This window comes from Syngnathus typhle, linkage group LG4 (genome assembly GCF_033458585.1).
Source record: "Syngnathus typhle isolate RoL2023-S1 ecotype Sweden linkage group LG4, RoL_Styp_1.0, whole genome shotgun sequence".
NCBI classification, from domain to species: domain Eukaryota; kingdom Metazoa; phylum Chordata; class Actinopteri; order Syngnathiformes; family Syngnathidae; genus Syngnathus; species Syngnathus typhle.
This window is the reverse complement of record NC_083741.1, coordinates 18,811,506-18,832,570: the sequence shown is the minus strand read 5'-3', so window position 1 is coordinate 18,832,570 and position 21,065 is coordinate 18,811,506. Positions and strand designations below refer to the sequence as shown.

General features: G+C 42.9%; 1 protein-coding gene across 3 annotated transcripts in view; it reads left to right on the top strand.

Annotated features, from left to right (window-relative positions):
• The window catches only part of LOC133152398 (SH2 domain-containing adapter protein F-like), a 55,499-nt gene that overhangs the window by 18,804 nt on the left and 15,630 nt on the right, over positions 1 to 21,065 (top strand). The window lies entirely within an intron of this gene.

Sequence of the window (21,065 nt, the reverse complement as noted above, 5' to 3'; positions counted from 1 at the left end):
CCGTTACTCATGAGAATGTTGTAACTAAGCCTTTTGTTGACTTAACAAACAAATCCCGGCATTGGCATTAACAGATCCAATGCCGGGAAGACTATCAGCTCAGGAATGTCCTGTTGTGATTTATCGATAATCCATTTCAGGGTGTTTTTCATAGTTCAAATTGTTTGATCACTCACTTCTGGAGCCTACCTTGGCTGACTTTGGGGGATAGGTGGGGGCACCTTGGTCTTGACACGCAACAACATTCACACTTATGAACATGTCAACTTGTCCATCACTTGTTCCATCTTAAGCAACAAATGTTTTTATAATGATTACACTATTGACCATGTGACACTTTGGACTGCTTCAACCTGCTTGGTCATTTTGTTTACTCTCAAAGATTTTGTGAGAAATAAATCTGCTTGTGTCACATCGACATAATTGTACCAAGACAATGACTGACAGTTATTATACAGTGATCTGACAGATATGTACGACCAGCGCGCCATAATGCCAAAGCAGGTGTCCGGCGCTTATATTTATCAGCCATCATGCTGTTATGACAAAAACAAGCAGAGGTGAAAAATTAAGAATTTATTATTAATCATAAGACATGAGGAAAGTATTTGTGTCCATGCTCCCATTCACACGGTATTGAAGTAATTTTTTTATCCTTGGGCTCACTGACATGTTTTTAAGACACCGGGAAACTGTTTTAAATTGTAGGAAAAAAACGCATGTGTCTGCTGTGCGACCTTCATCCAATCCTGCTGTCATCAGGCTTTCTTTGGTTACATCACTTCACGACGCAACAACGCTCAAAAGCCGTGGAGCACACTTCCCACGTATTTGACAAAAAACCCACACTCAGGTATCACAGCCTGCTTTTCTAGTGTTTGACTGAGATTTCTATTTTAAGACACAAAAAAACATTTTAAATATGTCTCTCTCACAAATTAGTTTTTGTTTGTGCGCTGCCATCTTGTTGTGTGTCAAGGCGGGGGATTCATGATTCAAGCACACTAGCTTTCTAGATTCAATTATGTTCTGGACAAATGCTGTGCAGTTGCTTAACAAAATCCTCTTTGACAGCTGAGGGAGAAAACGTCGCACAGAACTCGAAACATTCTATTTATTCATTTATGTCTACAACCAAACAAGATTAACACTAAATCCTTAGCAGTCTCATTTCTTTTTGCTCAGTTTATCTGAGGTAACACGACTACGATATTTTCTTCCTCAGCCTTTTTCTCCTTTGTCTCTTATCTACTCCATCTATATAGTGCCCCCTAGTGGTCAGATACACCACATAATTAAGTGCTTTGTGTTTCCGGCTACAAACTTTCAAACCAAAGTACATACCAAGCCAAGGTTTTGTGGCATTTCCTTCCACCCCCGCTTGAGAGCTTGCATCTGTTGCTGTCGTGTACCTCAACAGCTGTAGCGTGTCAGGCGTACACTTGCACACCCCTGTGCCCAAAGAGAGTTTTGGCTCAGCCCATTGTCAACAGGCCCGTTGCCCCTCGCTTAAGTTTAAGCGCGGACTTACACACACAGACGCTCGCCCTGCTATTCGTGCCAGCCATCTGCTTCCCCGTTGATAATTCACTCTCAACAATCAACCTCAAGTCAAGTAGCAGCCTGCGACGGCAAGACGCAAGCTCCGACTTGCGGGCACTTGAGGGCGAATGGATACTTGACATATCCGTTGACCCGCAGGAATGCGTGGATGTGTGAGCTTGGCAGCTGTGTAAACTTCTATCTTGCGTAGCACGTATCACTGCTTGCTACATGCCATGCAAAACCGCGACATCCCCAGACGGGGAATAATGGTGTCGTTAATCAAAATGAATGGCTCTAGCCCACCGTGACCTGTGCTAAAGTGGCTGCCCCGTATCCTCCTCCTCAGCCACGAAGTTCGGCCATTCCATACATTCATCCATCCTTGGCTTGGCACCTGCCTAGCACAGTAGGATATTGGCCAACTGGAATGTGCTGGCTAAGATGCAAGCTTCCTCCCGGTCTTGCCGCTAGACTGCTTCTTTGTTTACATTGTGAGCAGGTTATATGATATTTGACAGCCAAGTGATGAAGCGATACATGGTCGGCGGCTCCGGCCACGCAGCTGCTAAAATGGCGAAAATTACATGATAGATTATTTGGGTCATTCGTTTGCATGTGTCTCAGCTGTTAAAGAAAGGATATGCATGATAGTTGGAAGCAGAGTTCAAGGGGTCTTCGCCAATGGGTCTTTGTCAGAACGGATCGTTAGATGGCATAGGCAAAAAAGCTTCAATCTTAAACATCAATCTGCTTCGGACTGGTGCTGGAAGAGTTCCCATGTCAGAGTTTGGCAACAATGTTTAAATTCACTCGTCTGACATTGGTACAGCTTGGTTTTAATTTCTGTTCGGTGACTGGTTTGTCAGTCTCTTTATGATTGGCGTCCAATCCTGCTTGTAGTCTGCCTTTTGCTCAAAGTCAATCAGGAAAGGTTCCAGATCCGCACGCTAAAAAATTGCTTTAAAAAAGATGGATGGATTGCGTTGCCCATCTGTGAATGATACCTTCAAATCAAAATGGCCGATTTCCTTTTTTTTTTTTTAAATCTCATGCATGAGTTCTTGAGACTTTTTTGTATGTGCGAAATGAAACTTCAAGTCTCTGTGCGAAGGAGTTCCGCATTGACCATCTCAACAGACATCCTTTTGACATTTTTTCTGCTTGATTTTGTTTTCACTGAATCCTCACTAGCCATTTTTCTTTTGCTTCCCTGCCTCATTTCTAAGATTGACTTCGTTTCTTTTCCACTCTGTCTGTGTGTGTGCTACATGTTTGCCTCAGCGCACACACGCGTTCCATCATTCGACTCCGGAGGCAGCCGCCCGGGAATCCTGCTTTCACTTGCATAGACTACGCACTAAGCTCCTTACAGGACGCTTTGTTGTCTTATAAAACAACCCTCCGAATCTCTCCAGGAGCCAATTTGTTTGTGACATTTACCCAAGGATGACCTTCACTTCCTCGGACACGTTCCGTAATCTGTCCTCCTCGGGCGATCCGGCCCTGATTACATCGTGATTCCAATAGTTACCCTTTCCTCCCTCTATCCAAGGTCTACCTCCCCCCGCCGCCGCTAATATATTGTTGTATCTGCACCAATGTAAATTGGACTCTCACTTGGTTTTAAGGCAGCAAATTAATTAGGAGGGTAAACCGACACCAGATTACGACCTTATCAGAGCAAGTGGAGTGTGTCTTCCAAGTGTCAAGAAGCAATTACACTGGAGGGTGCCATTCACGGCACATTAATCTGCCATCCGACTAAGCAATATATCGTCAATACAATAAACAGTGGGGAGATTGAATGCCCGTAAATTTCCATTATTTTGGCTTTTTTAAATTTTAATTTGCAGTGCTTATTCCGAACTTTTGAGTTCTAACTGCTGTCACCACGGGATAAGTTTGCAATGCTTTGTCTTTGGTGCTGCCGTCAACAAATTGATTTTAGCAAAAATTTAATTCTTTGCATTTTGATTTTTCTTTCGTTTTTGGTCACTTCTATTTATATGACATTTATGCCAAACTTTCAAAATGTTGAACACAATCTGGGATGTGATCACTTCCATTATCTCTGTCTGCTGGTGACCTATTCATGCATATTCTTCAATTACAAATGTTTGGCAGCCTCATCGTCGACGAATACGAGATTCTTGACAGCCGCTTCATGTGACCTTTTCCCTTCATTACTTATTCCATCAAGAGGATAATTATGCCGCGGAAAGGCAAATCGCAGGAAAAAAAACTATGGACAGCTTTCTTTTGGCTGAGAAGTCTGTCTGCCCATTTGTCCGACTGCCCCCCTTCCATTCCCCCATTCTGTCTATGCTCCAATCCCATTTTATCAATCATGGAACGAGCTCGCCGGTGCGGTGAGGTGAGGCGCTGGTTCTACTCGGGGGCTGCCTGCTGGGTGTTTCGGGGGGGTTGTGATAGGATGGCGCCGCCTGTTAATTTGATATGGTGTGTGTGTGGCCGAGGAGCCTCATTAGGGCCGGCAAGGCACTCCATTACGAGAGCAATGGCGGCAACAAAAAGGGATGTGAACGAGGTATGATGTAGGACTTCCCGAGTTTTTCCCCTTTAGACAGCACAGCAAACTAGTTTACAAAAAATCCACATTGCCTCTGCGGATTGTAAACAATTTGCTGATGAATCATTTCGAACTCATCTACTCTTAACCGGAAAAACAACATTTTGCTGAAGCGTTACATAAAAAAGTTAAAAAGTACCATCTGCGATGGACAGTTTATATTTCGTGCCAAGGAAATTGACAGCGTGCAAAGTGGCAAGATGGAAATGTTTGACGCTGGAATGCAATCACCCCCGCGAATGAGAATTCATTTCCATTCCGCTGTTGCCTTTTCCCCGACAGCTGTGTGCCACATCGTGCGGCCGCTCTCCCCCTGTGGCCCGGCGTACGACGATACGCGGAAATGGACAGTGAATTATTAATGTCAAAAATGAGATAAATAAATCTCTCTTTGCCAAATCCAATCATGTGTATATGATTCCGCTGTCAGAAAGATTGGCGGTCTGGATAGGGAAACCTTATGTATCTTCATGGCGCCGTGAATCCCTCCGCCCACAACGTCTCTGGATAATTGACTTGTGCTTTGTATTGACTTTCTGGTGATTGAGGAAGCCTTGGCTCGAATGGAGCCCAATGTCTGGCTTTTCTGAAGAGCTCAATGGACCTCGCAGGTAAGCCTATTTTACGTGACCTTTTCCTCAGCACTGAAATGTGGTTAACCTCCAGCTTGGTGGTCTGAAGTTACTAATCACGATTGAGGGAACACAACAGTGCAACATCAATTTCCCTTCTTTTAGTTTGAGAAATGGAACTCCACTGATGTTTTGAGGAAAAAGATGCTTCATAAAGGAACAGATTAAAGAATCCAATTTAATAATTGATTTGTGTTTGGCAATGTGTCCATTGCATGATAAATAGCTTGGTTATGATTTCTTGGGTTGTTTAATTTCACTTGTAATGTGTTGGCAGGCAATCCAAAGACCCAAGTATTTGAAATATTTTGTTAAATGTTATCAGACTTTATAATGATCTCTATTCTTTCTATGCCAAGGTGGAATGGGAAATTACTGCATACAATTTAAACGACAGGAAACCAAGTTTACCCTCCAGACAATAAAAAATAAATAAATCAAGCCAAGTCCCCTTTTGATGGTGAGACATAGTACATTCATTCGGAAATGGAAGGGGAAAAAAATCTAAACATGTCTGCTGCCAGCGTCGCTAATTTGCGGTTTGAGTCGCCGTTGAACCGGCTCATCGTGTTCCATTCAGTCTTGTCGTTTTTTTCGCAATGACTGTGTTAGGGTTTGCAGAACCTAACAGACTGACTAAGCAAGCAGGTGTACACACACACGGACACACACACACACACACACCGACATATCAGTGTGCATAGACAAGCTCAAATCATTCATCAATCACACTCAGTCAGTGGCTGTGTTAAAAATAGCTTGCAAAGATTCCACTAGGTGATGGGGAAGTTAAGCTCTTTGAGTTATTCAAAAGAATAAATTACTGAGAGAGTTGATTTCATGTTGCGTTTGATTATGGCCTTAGATAATCAAAGTCAAAGTCAAAGTCAGCTTTATTGTCAATCTCTCCACGTCACAACACACAAAGAGACCGAAATTACGTTTTTCTCTATCCCTAACGGTGACGAGACACATAACACGATAGACATACAAGTACGCGACACAATATAAAAACAAGAAGGCAAAAAATTCAAACAATCAATAGTAAGAGTGATGAATAAATAATAAATAAACAGATAACACAATAAATAAGAGGAGCAAAACGGAGCCAGCAAGCATAGCGCAAAAGTAAAAAACATCATAAACAAAAAGGCACAAACAATAAATAATAAGAGTAATAATAAATAATAAATAAACAGATAACACAACAAATAAGAGCCAGTGTGCATACAGACAGTTCAGACAGTAAAAGTACAAGACGCTACGCAGAACGGAATCTACAGATTACTCCGTAGGATTCATACCAGAAAAGTCGTCATGGAGCTCTTTTGTATGCTCTCATTAGGTTGTTTGTCCAGCGACTGTATTAAGAAGCCCAAGTGTTCCAGATATTTACATACACTTCTGAAGGTGCTAGTCTTAAGCATCTTAATGTATCCGGTCTGGCTTAAGGGCTTTGAGACTTAGATATTGACCCCCTTTAGTTCAAACTCCTTGATAAAATTCCTCAGGTACAAATGGGTCGAATTTGATGCATGGAGTAATTCACTCCTCAATTCAACTGATCTTCTCTCCTGCAACGAGAGTGTTTGCTGTTCCAGATATACTTTACAGTCTTGGTATCATTCTTGCTTTATGGCTGTGAGACCTGGACAACTACTCAAAAACTTTTGACTGGATTGCTTTCCCTGGGGCAAATTCTTGAGTATCAGAGATATGACCAAAAATGTAGTTCTGTTGGAGAACTAAATATACTTAATGTTTTCTTGATGCACTGTGTTGGCAAGTACATCTCAATGACCACCGTTTTATTGTCCCACATCATCCCTTGCTCTTCATAACAACTAGTGACAACTAGTCTGTGGTAGCTTTTTTTTTCTCCACTGATGGAAAGGAAGCCTCAAGTCAGTGATGTTCTCTGCACCCCCAATGTCATTATCATTTTCAGCTGTCATTTAAGCTAAGCACTTGTGGCAGAGACAGAGATTGGTTACTCATACTAGACAACAGATGAATTCCAGAGGCTACTGATTTGTGATAAACATTAGACCAGGACAATTTTCTTGACAATTCAAGAAAATGTTTCTGGCTATCATTGTATCTTAAGACTATTTTGATCTTCTTGACAAATACAGTGACTTAATATAAATAAAAAAATCTAACTACTATTTCTTCTGCAGTTAATGTTGAGTCACAAAAATTCTCAAAAACCTGCAAAGTCGAAACTTATCAGGCAGAGTGGTTTCTTTCCTCACAAGATGAAGATACTCCAAGTCTGCCACTTTCAAAAACTGAGTAGTCGATGGTACAAGTCAATGATTAATAGACTTCACTCAGTTATGCTATCATGTCCTAATCTTCCTGTCCAGTCGCACCTGCTTTTCCTCTCAGCGGTGAAGCTGAACCAGATGATTGGCCACATTGCTTCATCACACTCATACCGGCTACCCCGTCGTGCTCTGTCAGCAAGTCCACATGTCACTGTCAGCTGGCAGGCTAGCAGGGGCATCCAGGTGGGGGTCACAGAGCCCTTTAGAATCTCCCCGGGTGTTCTGAAGCCACCCGCCGGCTTGTCATGCCAGGTCAGGCTGGAAGTACACCGTGTCCCGAGGAGAAACACGGATGGGGGGAGCATATGCTCTCTGCGGTATCCTGGTTACATTTGAATTGAACATTTTTAAAGCCAACGACTCAGACAGCACTGTAACTCAAGAATTTTGTATTTTCATATTTGCTGGTTTGGACTATTATCCGGCCGTCACAAAAAACAAAACACTTAAATCCTGCAGCTTCAATTTGGTGGCTAACCCGGTGCATCGTTTCCTAAAGAGAGCAAAGCATTGTTATTACTGGTCTGTCTGTCAGAACACAACAATTTCAACCCCCCCCAAAAAAACATTGGACCTGCCAAAAGTTTGAAAAAGATGCTCTGGAGATGAAAGGCAGAAATTCCAAATATGACTGTATCGACATGTGGCTTCTGACTTGCGCCCGAGGGCAATTTGAATCACAAAGCGCTTCCGATGAGGATTGGTGTGTCCTCCAAGGCTCGGGCCAGACACGTGATTTTGCCGCAAAGTCTATTTTAGGTGGGGAAACAAGTTTGTTTTCCAAGTGAAGGAACTTTTTTATGCTTCTCAGTTAAGTCGCTCAGAGTCAACATCGATTACGCATCGGTGGTTTTGGGGGTTTGGTGTTTGTGCTCCTGTCACATTTACCAAACATTAGTCTCACATGTGCTGTATGTATGTCACACTACAAAATAAACCTCTAAGGTGATGAAGCTTGTACTTATTAGTGGTACCATGTTCTGTAAATGAGACGCAATGAGACGGGCCTGCAGAAAGAGATTACTGGATGGGCTAAGAATCGAAATGACACATTCTTCTCTGCTTACTTTTCAATTTTTTTTGTCACTTAAGTGATTTTAGACCTAGTAGCCAACCAACTGAACGATTTCACGCATCTAGTCTTAAGGCCTGACAATGATTTTTGTAAAAGCTTGCTCAAAATGTTCAAGTTTTAGAAGATATGCTGACATCTCGCTCGGGTGATGTCGTTAACATCGTCGTGTTTCTTATGACAACCTTACTTCCAGATTTTGCTCGTGAATATCTCGGCATCCCCTGGGAGACCACTGGAGTAAAATTTGCATTGCGTTTGGAGGGATAGACGGATAAATCGATGCGCAAACAGATTTCAAAGTCAGTCTTTCTACTTTTATGCAAATACTCAGCGCGCCATACTCATCCCAAGGCTAAGCGCGAGGTTCCGTCCTCATTACTTTAAGGATGCAATGCATTTTTACAGGTCTCTACCTCAAGGCCCACACGGATTCCTGCGAGTATTGCATTCATGCATGCTAGTGGTGCTAATGTTGATTCCTGCAGGCGCACACTATACGATACGGCGTCTTATCGACCATAAAATGTTTACATCTCTTAAGGACTGACACGATTTGATGTTTTATGACATCAGATGTAGCTTTTTCACGGATGATTCATGACAGGATTTAGGCCAATAAATCCTTCTTGTCACTTCCGAGCCGATATCCGATAACCCTGATCAGCATATCTCAGTCGCGGGGGGCTGCAGTTTGAGTAATTGGACCCTTTGGGGTTTTATTGGAGCGCTTGGGTGCCGACTAGCCTGACCTAGTATTTCCTGTATTGTGAGGATGCAGACAGCGAGGACTGGCGGTGGGGGTCGGAGGGGTAGACGGAGTTTTGGGAAGGGGGGCGAATGCACTGCAGTTATTTGAGTCTCTCGTGGCACCTGATCCATTACTCATTTAAGCATCGCTGTTTCCAGCCCTATTGGGTATTTTGTTATCATCCCTCAATTTATCAGTTTCCTTACACTTCCAGCCAGACCCCCACTATCACCCGCCCCACCCCCCTGTCGTTACCAACTTTACAGCTCGCACATTTTAATAGATCTCCTGTAGACTGATGAGATTTGTGATTCAACGCGCTTGTTTGTCTCAAGCAATCACTTTAGTTGTCGTCGAAAAATCGAGCATCACTATAACAAACAGGATGTGATGCTTTCTCCTGCTTCATTCATAAGAACATGATGACCTATTTCTCCCTCCCCACTCCCCGTATAGACAGAGTCCTCCTGGTACATTTCCAGACTTTCCACACCACTCCTAAGGAACAGTAGTTTCACTTCGTACTTCTGAATGTGACTTTCTATTAAACTCCCTGGCATGCCAGGAAGACATCCAGCTCTTATGCAACACAGGCGGGGTTATCCTGACAAGCGACGGGCACGGGCTTGACCCAGTGAGTCGCTTTCCTTTGTCAGGATGTGGAGCAGCAGCGTGGGCGGGAGGGAAGCAGGGTGCGCTTCCGTCGTCCATTCACACACTCAAACGGGCCTTGTGGAGCCCACATGACTTTCATGACAGGTTTTCAGACAGTGGGTAAACATTCAGAGGCAGGTTATAGAAAAGTGTGATTAACTCAAAATATATATATGTATTTTTGTGGTAGTTGAAAAGGACAAACACAAACCACTACAGCCAGCTTCACGGTCACCAAACTGTTAGTCGAGCTTCCTAATGGCCTTATTGAACTCCAGTGACACCCCTGCCCGCAAATAATGTTTACCGCCTGGACTGTTTATCCATTGACAGACAGGAAATGGGGTGGGGGTGGAAGGCTAAACTGCAACGGAGGAGGTTTTGTTCGATGGACAAGTGACACTATGTAAACATTTAGGCTGATTATTAATTCAGCAGAAGCGAAGGCCAAGCAAGGTTAAGAGGTGCCTGAGTCAAACTCCTGCTTTGCTTATTAATGGCCTTTGATCAGGAGTCGTTGCATTATTAAAATCCGGAAAATGGAAAGCGATGAATCGGATACATCAGCGAGGTTGACGATGAAACTTCCTTGATAAAATGTTGCCGTAAGGAAATAGATGCACATAGTCTGCTATAATGGAGGTCTGCATGGATGGAGTACAATTGCAACATTAACACATCGCTAAACACTAATAATAGACCCGACATCTGATGCCGTTTCAGAGAATTAAGGGACTTGGCGTCATTACGGCAAAAGCATGTGCGGTCGAGGCGTGACGGGAGGCGCTGTGTTTAAGCAACGAGGAGAAAAAAAAAGCCGACAACTGCTCACGCCTGAAATTGATAAATCGGGGTGTAAAGCCCATCTGTGCACCGCCATTAAGCGGGCTATCACGTTGAAAACGCTAATGTTTGTTTAATTAAGCCTTGGGCGACAAGGGGATGCTACAGGTGTTGGTGCTTCTCCCAGTAGGTCTTGGCGGCCACAGAACTCCATTGGCGGAACGAGCGATCCTATAGGTCGTTAAAGCTTTGTATGTTTTTAGTCGCGTATCATCTGGCATCCAAGGCACATTTCCATCACTTGTCGTTCTGGCGGCTCGTTCTGCCTGGCGTACTATCAAGCTTCCATCAGCGTGTTGGCAAAAAAAATAAAAATGACAGCAAACCTGAGACCAGCTGTCTCAGCTCATTATGACAATCAACACTGCTGCAATGGTGAAGGAATACACACACACACACGGACACTCACACACACTGACAGTTTTCATTTGCTGACACATTTAGCTGCCTGTCTTTTGTTACTAATGGAAAAATCGACTTGGCTTTTGAAAGAGCTCAATTAGGTCGAACTAAGTGATAGCAGGGAATTGTGAACGTGGACAAGTAATTACTACATGTCTGCAGATTGCGACTCGAGCATGACAATGAGTTGATTTAGGAGTTAAGTGTTAGCTGTAGCATTAGCACCAGAACATTGATTTATTATTATTATTTCAAAGTAGTGGTACGCTGTTGCCCTCTTTTGGTCATTTTACGTACAAGTAGGAATTAGAAATTAGAAGGGTAGAAGATTGCTACTAATTTCAGGCACGTAGTATCGGCACTTGGTATCGGTACATTCAAGATTTGAGAACTCATACTGATACCGGTCTGAAAAACGTGGTATTGAACACCCCCAACTCCCAGAATAATATTTAGTTTGGACGTTAAGTCCTAGTCTCTCTACGTCTATTGCTGGCCGGGACCATTGCTGTGCATCCCAGCAACTTTGAACATATACACGTAAACCTCGGCACAGCTTTTTAGCAGTCATATATTCCGACAAGCCACCTTTCATCTGGACTCCCCGTCGTGCTGCGCCTTTGTTTGTTGACAATGGGAGCTGGAAGTGAAGTTCCATATAGCCAGCATTCATTTCAGGGCCGCCGCCAGCCCGTCGCGACCACTCCTCACCAAGAAGTACTTCCGCAGATGGCTTTGTTGCTTCTGTTTGTTCATCACGGCTCATCCCACTGTAATGAAATAGCTTTTTTACAGCCATCTCCTTCCTCGTTTAGAATTCTAGTGGTGTGCAAAGTGCTACGAGACAAACATGCAGCGCTAGCATCTTTTCACATTACGCTGCAAACCGCTAGAGCATAAGCTAATGTGGGTCCTTTGTTAAAAAAAAGAAAATAAAACTTCTGAAACTGGACCTTTTAAAAACTATTTTTAAATTGCAATTGTACTTGAATGTTGATTTGACTCTGTTGGTCGTTTCCCTCTGGGAAAGTTGGACTTCACTTGAACAACTTCTCGCCATATGCTTTGCATTCGGGTCCAACCTTTCGAGGCTTTTGAACAATGCGGCAGATGGTGGATTATCCAGACAAGTGCATGAATAACCTGGTTCCCATCTGAGCTTGGCCACGATTGAAAGCAGCCGAGCGCGCGTCAACTGGCAGCGGCCGTCGCCCACGCATCGCCGCCCTCGTGTGCCACCTCGTGTGTCTTCGCCTGTTCCCTTCTGACCTTTATACCGTCAAGCCTCGCTAATTCCTCCGCAACTTGGTAATTTTCCGTGCAGTACTCTAGCATGACCCTTCGTTTCTGTTTGGATTTCATTTCTTTTCCAAAACGGTGAACACTCCAATCCGATATCCCCAACTGTATTGCAGTAGAACAATTGTCGTCTTCACAGTTATGATCAGCAAAAGTCATCTATCAATTTCAAAGTTTAGACCTTGATTGTGATGCATTGCTGCTCCACTAAGCGATCCATTCATCTTAATGGTGATCAAATGCCTTTTTCCCAATTGTATTCCATTCCACACATGCCTGCAGACAAATATTCTCTATGCTCAGCTTGAATAACTAATGGATTTTGAAAAAATGTGGCTACCTTATGCGACCAGACAGCTATTGGAATCCAACAAATGAGAGAATACCCCCCTCACCCCGCCCCTCCTTAACCATCACCGCCTCCTCCGCCGTGCCATCCTCCTCAGCCACTGCATTATCTTCTCATCCGTTCATGTTTTTATTCATGGCCTCTCCAGCCGTCCATATTTCTACTCAAGTGTTGTTTGCCTCGACTGGCAGCCCGAAAAGGTCGCCCGCCATTAAGTTGGACTTGAGAGTAAAACGGGGAGTACATAGCCAGCATGGTGGGTGATAAGACGCTGGGCCACATTAGACTTGACTTCAGAAATGAGCTATGAATCACCAGCTGGAGAGGCAGAAGGCTGACGATTTCTGAAGAATCGAAAGCTGGGGGAAGAAATTGGCCCCTCCTGTTCCTCACAGGATCCTGCAGGCTTCCTGTGTCTAAGCGGGAAGTACATGAAGTTGCACTCCACACCCATGAGAGGAGCCTCGGCCCTCAATAGAGCCAAGAGTTCCCCTTGAAAAGTCTACTTCGTCCTTCAAAAAAAAAAAAAAAAAATCAGAAGCGCTTCCGCAAGTCGCAGAAATGATGGTGACTGTTTGCAAGGAATTGTGTTTACACAATACATCCTAACGATATTTGGTAGGGGGGGTCAAATTTGGGTAGACCTGCAAAAAAACTGCCAAGAAACAAAACCTGAAAAGACACAAAGTCAGCTGTTTATGTTTTGATTCTGATTCTGATTAAATGGGCTGTTTTGTTCGTTTTTGTCATTTCCTGATGACTTAAAAAAATATTAGATATTTTAGATTTTAATCGCTATCTGTACTAAATATGATCTACCTGTACTAGTAGATAGAAGATAAACTCCCCCAAAATAGGAAACATTTCCCCTTTCAACATTGTTTTGGTTTTTGTTGTTAAATAAAAATAGCACATTTCTCCAAATATAATGATAGAAAAAACGGCCATAAAAATCTGTTTAACTTGACATTATCTCTCAAGAGTATAGCCACCAAAAAATATCAAAAAATAATGCCTACAAAGACACAGCGTTAGTCATTTGTCTTTTCTTCATTTAATTTCTTTATTTTGTATTTCAAAAACAATTCTTACATAGTATTCCATTTTTTTGACGTTTTAGGTTTTGATTCATAATTAACAAAATGATCAGCATTATCAACATTTCACTGTGTAGTAAAATCTATATAATGAATTAGTTTTTGAATTGAATAACTAAAATAGGCTTTCCACCTATTTAAATATATATTCCCCAGTTATGTACTGCGACATTTCATGGTGGACCTTTCCAAAGCCAATATGTAATGTTCTGGCCTGGGAGTGAGCGGACGAGAATGCAACCATTTTATCCGTCATCACTGGCACACTGCAAGTATGCAGCTTTTGCGAGGCTTTCCAGTCTTCCATAATGACACGGTGGAGTTTTTAGCACGCACGCTCTCTTTGTACGAAGTAATTACAGTCGAGCGCAGTCGGTGCGTGTGGCGTTCCCTTCTAACAGCGTGGCGTAAAGCGGGTAGACGGCTGGAGTGGACATTCCTGGAGAAAAACATGCAAGCGGGGGGTGCATATTTCTGTGAATGACAATTTGTACCGAACGAGTTGGTAGTGGCATCCCTCGACTATATTGATTTTTATCCAAGCCAGTCTTTACATTGGTTTTGCCACATAGCATCAGAATGTGTCTTTGATGTTGAAGCCTATTGTGCCTTCCAAAGCCTTGCCGCTATTCAGCTCCCATGCCAGTTTCCTGTGCAGTGTTTATTATGGCTTTCCTAAAACAGTGAAAATCCAGTGTGGACTTTCAAATTTAGTGGCGTGCTGACTGATGTTTGGCAGCGCTGCTGTTGAGATTGATGGTGAGCTGGTGCACTGCAGCCATCTAGAGAGAAGTCATAAAACCTCCAGACCAGCATGTAGACTGAGTTTTTTTATTTCTGAATTTTATTTTATTGCGCTTATATATGCGTCGTAAGGGTTGTGGGTGAAACTTGAGCCTATCCCAGTCGATTATCAGTGGGAGGTGCGGTTCACACTGGAATTGTTGAGTGGGAAGTGTGGGATGTATAAAATCATCTCCAGCATGATTCACAAATACACCTATTTGTGTATTTTTTGTCTTTTTCTGTACATGGCTTCTGAAATGATACCACAAGATGGTGCCAAATATACCGCGAGATGTTGACATCAGCATGTTGGAAAAAGTTTTTTTCTGTCTTTGTGTTTAATCTGAAGGATAAAGCCTCATCTTAAATCAGTATTAGTGCTCCGTTTAATAATTCAGTAGTCCAAACCGCCACTGCCAAAGTATCAATTGTCTCTTTTTCACTCTTTGTTTTTTTTTCCCTCCAGCCATTTTCCATTTTGTTTCACTCCTGGAATTGAGATTCCTTTTATCAATAAATTTATAATCCCTTTGCTTAACAGTGAGGCACGTACAAAGATAATGACAACTGAGACACAAAAAAATAAAAGACAAATTCATCATCTGAAGCAGCTGCGTCGTCAAATATTGATTTGACGCCCTTCCAGTTCTTTCTCTGTATGCAAATATCGGGCTTATCTTTACCATTTTCTTCCTTTCGTTCTGGAAAAAAACTGAACAGATGCGGCGTGTCGGATTTTTACAAGCTCACCCTGAGGCAACTTGGAGCACAACTTCACCTCTGCCACCTCTCGAACACCTTTTAAACAACCAAACAGGATTGCAAAACACAGTTAAGCCCTTTTTAGTTAGTAACAAAAGCAGTAGAGGTGACGTGTACTTTATTCATTTATATTTTGATAAATTCAATTTAATCCATCCCGCAGAGTAAAAATTAATTATATCCTTCTGGTTTTAACACTTGAGCACACATGTGCATATGTAAGCAGGGAAATGTCGGTGAGACGGTTGGACAAATGCTCAAAGACATACCAGCAGGAAGGCATAGCTGTCAATCAGTCCCCAATATTTTCTATGAACTGATTTCAAAACACTAACACAAAATCTTTTGCGATGAACTGAGACATGGCGTCATTTAGAGTCAGAGGCCACTATTTGAGGAAATGTGGTGTATTTATATGTATACAGCTTGTTAGGGAAGTAGGTAGGAACTTGAACGATGTGTTTGGTGCTAAGCAATCTACAATGAGTTGAAGGTCATGTTTTGTTTTCAAACTTTTTGTCAGGGGGGATTAGATCGCATTGGTAAACAGTGACATTGTTTATTATGGTAATGTCACGGTTCCCGTATTTACCTCGTGTAGTTCTTGTACACCTTTCCCTGAGGGTTCCCAAATCAATATAAAGTTGCTTTAAAGCACTGAGAGGCATTTTTAACAACTTTTTGATATAATGAATATTGATGCAATTCTCTTCCATTAATTAAACATAATTTTAGGGTATATTGCTGTTGCAGCCTGCATTTGTGCTTCTAATTATGCTTTGAAGTTGAATGTGTTCTTTTTTTAATTTGATTTAGTAAGTATCTCCACAAGTTGGAGCGGGTTCACACACAGTTCAGATTGGCTATTGTTGCCACATCTGAGCAAACCAGTTTTAGTATGAAGCCAGCATCTATAGTGAGTGACAACCCAGAGAGAGAGAGAGAATGAAACTCAATGGAGTGAAAAATTGAAGTTTATTTCGGTGTCTGCTTTGTTTGGCTACAGAGAGAGCAGTGAGATTTAAAAGATACTGATTAGTCTTTCGATATGAAACTTTTCAGCTTTCAAGGTGATATTGGATAGTTTGGGTATGTCTAACCGCTAACATTGCTAGCTGCAACGCAAACTTACATGAGCTGAGGGCAAGGCAAGAATGTGAGACAAAACACATTTTACTTGTAGAGGCAGCATCATCACACATTAAAAGGCGGATGGATGGATGGATAGATGGATAGATGGATGGATGGATGGATGGATGGATGGATGGATGGATGGACGAATGGACGAATGGACTGATGAATGGATGCATGGATGCATGGATGGATGGATGGACGAATAGACGAATGGACTGATGAATGGATGCATGGATGGATGGACGGATGGACTGATGAATGGATGCATGGACGGATGGATGATGCATGGACGGATGGATGATGCATGGACGGATGGATGACGCATGGATGATTCATGGATGGATGGATGATGCTAGAGTAATAGATAGATAGATAAATGGTGAATCAGTCTCGACATGGCTTCAGTGAAGGCTGAGGGTCCAAGGTGAGGCTCCATCACATGCCCCTATCATCCCTAATGAGCTGTTGACCCTTATTGGGAAGAGGTCACGCGGTGACAATTCATCACGACTACGTGCACGTGTCACCGGCCCATCCTTTGCCCTCCACCCCCTGCTTCGTGACCACACATGTAGCTTTCCGCATCACCGAGCGTGGCGTTGACAGACACGGTTGACTTGTCTTTTCCTTGCCTTCTCGTCTCACTCCCTTTATTTCCCCTGCTTTCTCTCCCACATTCCCGTTGCTTGGTCGTCTTCCTTCAGCGTGATCTGAACTCTGGCTGCACTCTGAGCCTAATCCGAGGTTCTTCTTATCTGCGCCGGAGGAACAATAGCCACACGCAGAAAATAGCTTGGCTTCCTCACATCACTGCTCCATAAAATCCAGCTTTTACTGTGTCCTGTTACAGTTTGCCAGACTTTTATCCGAATGAGATTTATATGCATTTTATTTTTGTATTTTTCCCATTTTCTCTGCTTTGAGATGTTACCATCCCTCACCAGAGAGGGCGCTATGGGGGAGGTATGTGGGGAGAATTGATGCTGTCTTATAAGGAAAATGGAGAGAAATTGTGATGATTGGATGTTTTTGATCTACTGTTTATTTGTCTCAAGCTTTTTGAGTTACCTGCACGGAGATAGGGTGGGTGTCTGTGTGTGTTGGGGGGTCGGGGGTCCTTCCATTAGCTCGGCAGCATTCCAAAGCAATCTCCACATTCATCTTTTCCATTAACCAGCTTTCACCTCGCTCTTAATGAGCTGTGATTGCGCCCGCGTACCGGCCCGGATCGATGCCCAAAGTAGACTCGGGGAATATGCGTAAGTGAGAGGCATTGCCTGATCTGGATTAAATCAAACACTCGGCCAAATTCCCTCAGTGTTGTGTTATCATCTTCAGGTTTGACAGCCAGTCCACTTAATCAGTCATTACACCGTGCCAGACGCTCAGTCCCAATCATGTTTAATCACAGCAGATACACAGTTTGCTCCTTAGAACATCTGTTGAAGGACCCAAGCCCATGTCTTTATAAGCCCTCATTTTGGTGTGTTTTTAGGGAAAGATAGTCCTCTACCCACTGAATGAATTTGTTATTTTCATTTTGGCAGACAATCTGTACTGAAATTGCAGTTTTTTTTTCACGTAAACCAAAATTTTGTGCCACATTTATATGGAACATGCATTTGTGGGATGAGCAGCAGCACTGAGCATGTGGGTTGCACCCATGAAAATGTTTTGCCAACTCTTCTCTGCCATTGTCAAACAGCTTATTACGCTGTTGCCCTTGACTCCGTTTTTAAGCTTCTTGTTCATCAATTCTGCGAGCAAAAAAAAGTATCAGTCTTTTACTTGAGTCTTTGTGAGGTGACTCCTTTTGCGTTCAGGGCAAGTAAATGGTTTTTCATAATATGCACTTTTTAGGTGACAAGATTCATAAAAAAATACTTGGGACATTATTTGCAGTTCATAGAGATGCTTCTATTTGCATATGAGCTTTTCCCAATAAGAATCCAAGTGTCTTTGTACTATCGGTAAGGGCTTACATAATACTTAGCCCCGAAGCCCTCCAAACAGAACTTTTTCCCTAATGAGGCTCAGAGTGCTGTGTTCAGGGGCTGTCGTACAAAGAAGCGTCCCTCACCTCATTACCTTTGACTCACTGTCACAGAGCGTTTCTCATGTTTATAGCTGCCGACTGCGTGTAACACTCACTTGTCTGGCTCGCTTTATCTATTGACTGCCTTTCTTTGTCTTAAGATCCCCAAGGCTTTCGTTCGTCTTCTTCCTCTTCTTCTTCTCTTCTTGTCACTTTGTCGGGCTCACTTCCGTCATCGCTTTGTGCTCTGTTGGCTCCTCCGACTTGTTCTCCGCCTCACAATCCAGGGAATGAATCTATGTGCTTGTTGTTGTCTTGTGGGTGGAATATTTCACAAGTTTCCCCCCTCCAGGTCATTTGAGGAAAGAGCAAGTTGTCACATAATGTAAATACTAATATGCACACATGCAGGTCTGTATAGCTTTAAGATAAAAATTGCCAGTTTTAATCATTAACTTTTGTAAGAAAAAATATGGAAAAAGTATGAAAAGAAGCTGACGTAATGTTAAAAGTTAAACTACCAAATACTCCTGGGTACCTTTGAAAGCAATTCAAGCTAGTGAAGAACTCAGTGTTCAAATGTTGCCCTTTAGGATCAATTAGCTACCAAGCGGCTAGTGCAAGGAAGTAACAGTCAACTTTTGAGGCACATATATGTCGTCATTATATTTTAAGTTTTATCTGGTCAAGCTATAATCTGGCCATATTTTAAGATTTATTTTTTACATAAGCTTTTAACTTGACAGTTAGCATGCTATTGGCTAGCTCAACCTAACAGCGTTGAATGGGGATAAAGACAGATATAACTATAGTTTGTCGCTATGAACAACTGTTTCCATTTCTGTGTAGTTGTGAACAAATATCTTCTACTAAAGTTAACCTAAATTGGATCTTAACCAAAATGACAATAAAATGGCGTTCAATGACAGCACCGTCATGCGGCGGCTGTAGCAAACTTGTTGGTATTCTGCGAGCGTGCGCCACCTCACGACTCCACTCACCAAGCGGAAAGTCAGTCAACAGCGAGGCCACCACGGGTCAGGGAGCAAACACCTTCCCTTGTCAGCCGTGTGCCTGACTGACACCTTTACGTGGCGTCATATAACTCCCACCTCGGCCGCGCTGCTACATCATCGCATTAAGTCAATGTCTGCATGTTACTTACATGCCCCGAAGCTACTCCGGAATGTGTGTTCACATCTTAATTATATCATTTTTCTTTAGCATTCACACGGCATTGTGGCAGAATTACTTAGAGCGGTGATATTAATGTGCGCCTGACAGCCATTGAATATATTATCAGATGATTTCAGTTGCCTTGCTAGGATGTTATCATCCACTCAATGAGTGAATTCAGAGCAGTAGATAATACAGACGAAATGTTACATTTAGTATGACATTTTTTTTATGTTGTCTGTATATGAAAGAACACTAAAAAAATTTAACTTTAATATAAAGAAAATCCCTTGACACATTCGACTGCCTTTGGCTTTACGCTCACATTCTGGTAACTGCCTTTTATTGCGTGAGTAAATGGTTTCAAGGTTTCATGCAGTTATCTGTGCTATACCTCCCTCCTTTACACACCAGTGGCATTTAACAGATGCTTGTGGTCGCTGCTACTGCAGCTTTAATGAAGCACACTTTCTCCACTTTTAAAACACTCACAGCGCTCAACGTTCCGGCTGTCTAATCAGAATTTAGCCATCTTAATGTTTTAAAGGGCTGGTAAGTTTTGAATGAGTCGAAGAGGAAGTGCTGCATCGGGACAGGAAGTTGGGCTTCCTGCTGGGGAAGGGGAGCAAGGTGAGGGTGTAGTAATTTTATTCCTCTCTTCCAAAACTATTTGCTCCTCTGTTGGTGAGCTTATGGTGATACTGTGTAAATTACCCGCGAGATCAAACAGCGTGAGTGCGAGGACACGGGTCCAGCCAGCTTCACCTCACCTCCACCAGCGGGCCCCATTAGCCTAGGACGCGTCGCTCGTTTTTGTCCGCAAGCGTTACCGACGGGTAAGAGGCAATTATGCAGCAGTGTCGGCGGAATATTTCATTGCCTTCACACGCTGGACACTAACGGCTTCATGAAGAATAGGAGGGCGGTTGCAGAAAATGGCGAGCTCTCAAGGGCATGGTGGTTCATTAGGAGTGTCACTTTATGGGGAGGATGGAAGGGCAGGAGTGTGTTCTGGTTTAGGTCAGGTGGCGTGGAGGAGATACACGTCATAGTAAGGCAAGAGCATTTTAAACTACTGCCGGAAGGATCCACCTAACTTTGGTACTTGGTAGTCCTACCCTAGATTCTCCGTAGCCTCCTGTCTGAAAGGAGGAGATGGAAGATGACCTTGATGAAACAGTCTTCTGTCATTCCTTGGTAGTGTACTGCTTCACGTGCAGCTGGTGTGGGATGTCCACTCTCCATGTTTTACTCCAACTTGTGGAATCTGAGATGGACACCGGATAAGCCCTATTAAAAAAAGGCCAGACAGAGTAGCAGTTGGTAACGGAATTCAAAGTGTAACAATACTTACTGTATTTCCCCCAATGACGGCTGTCCTTGGAATGCCTTATGGCATTGTTTAGTAGGATTCCAAAAATCCATTTGGCCTCCCGCTTGATAGATTTAAAAAAGAGGATCCCACTCGAGACACGCTGACAGACAGTGACACGTGTTCTTTTTATAACTCAAACAGATGTTCCTGGCTTCTCCTACTGTTTGTTGGCAGATGTGAGTCGTGACCCTGGAGAGAAGTCCAACAAAACTCAATTGAACCAGACCAAACAT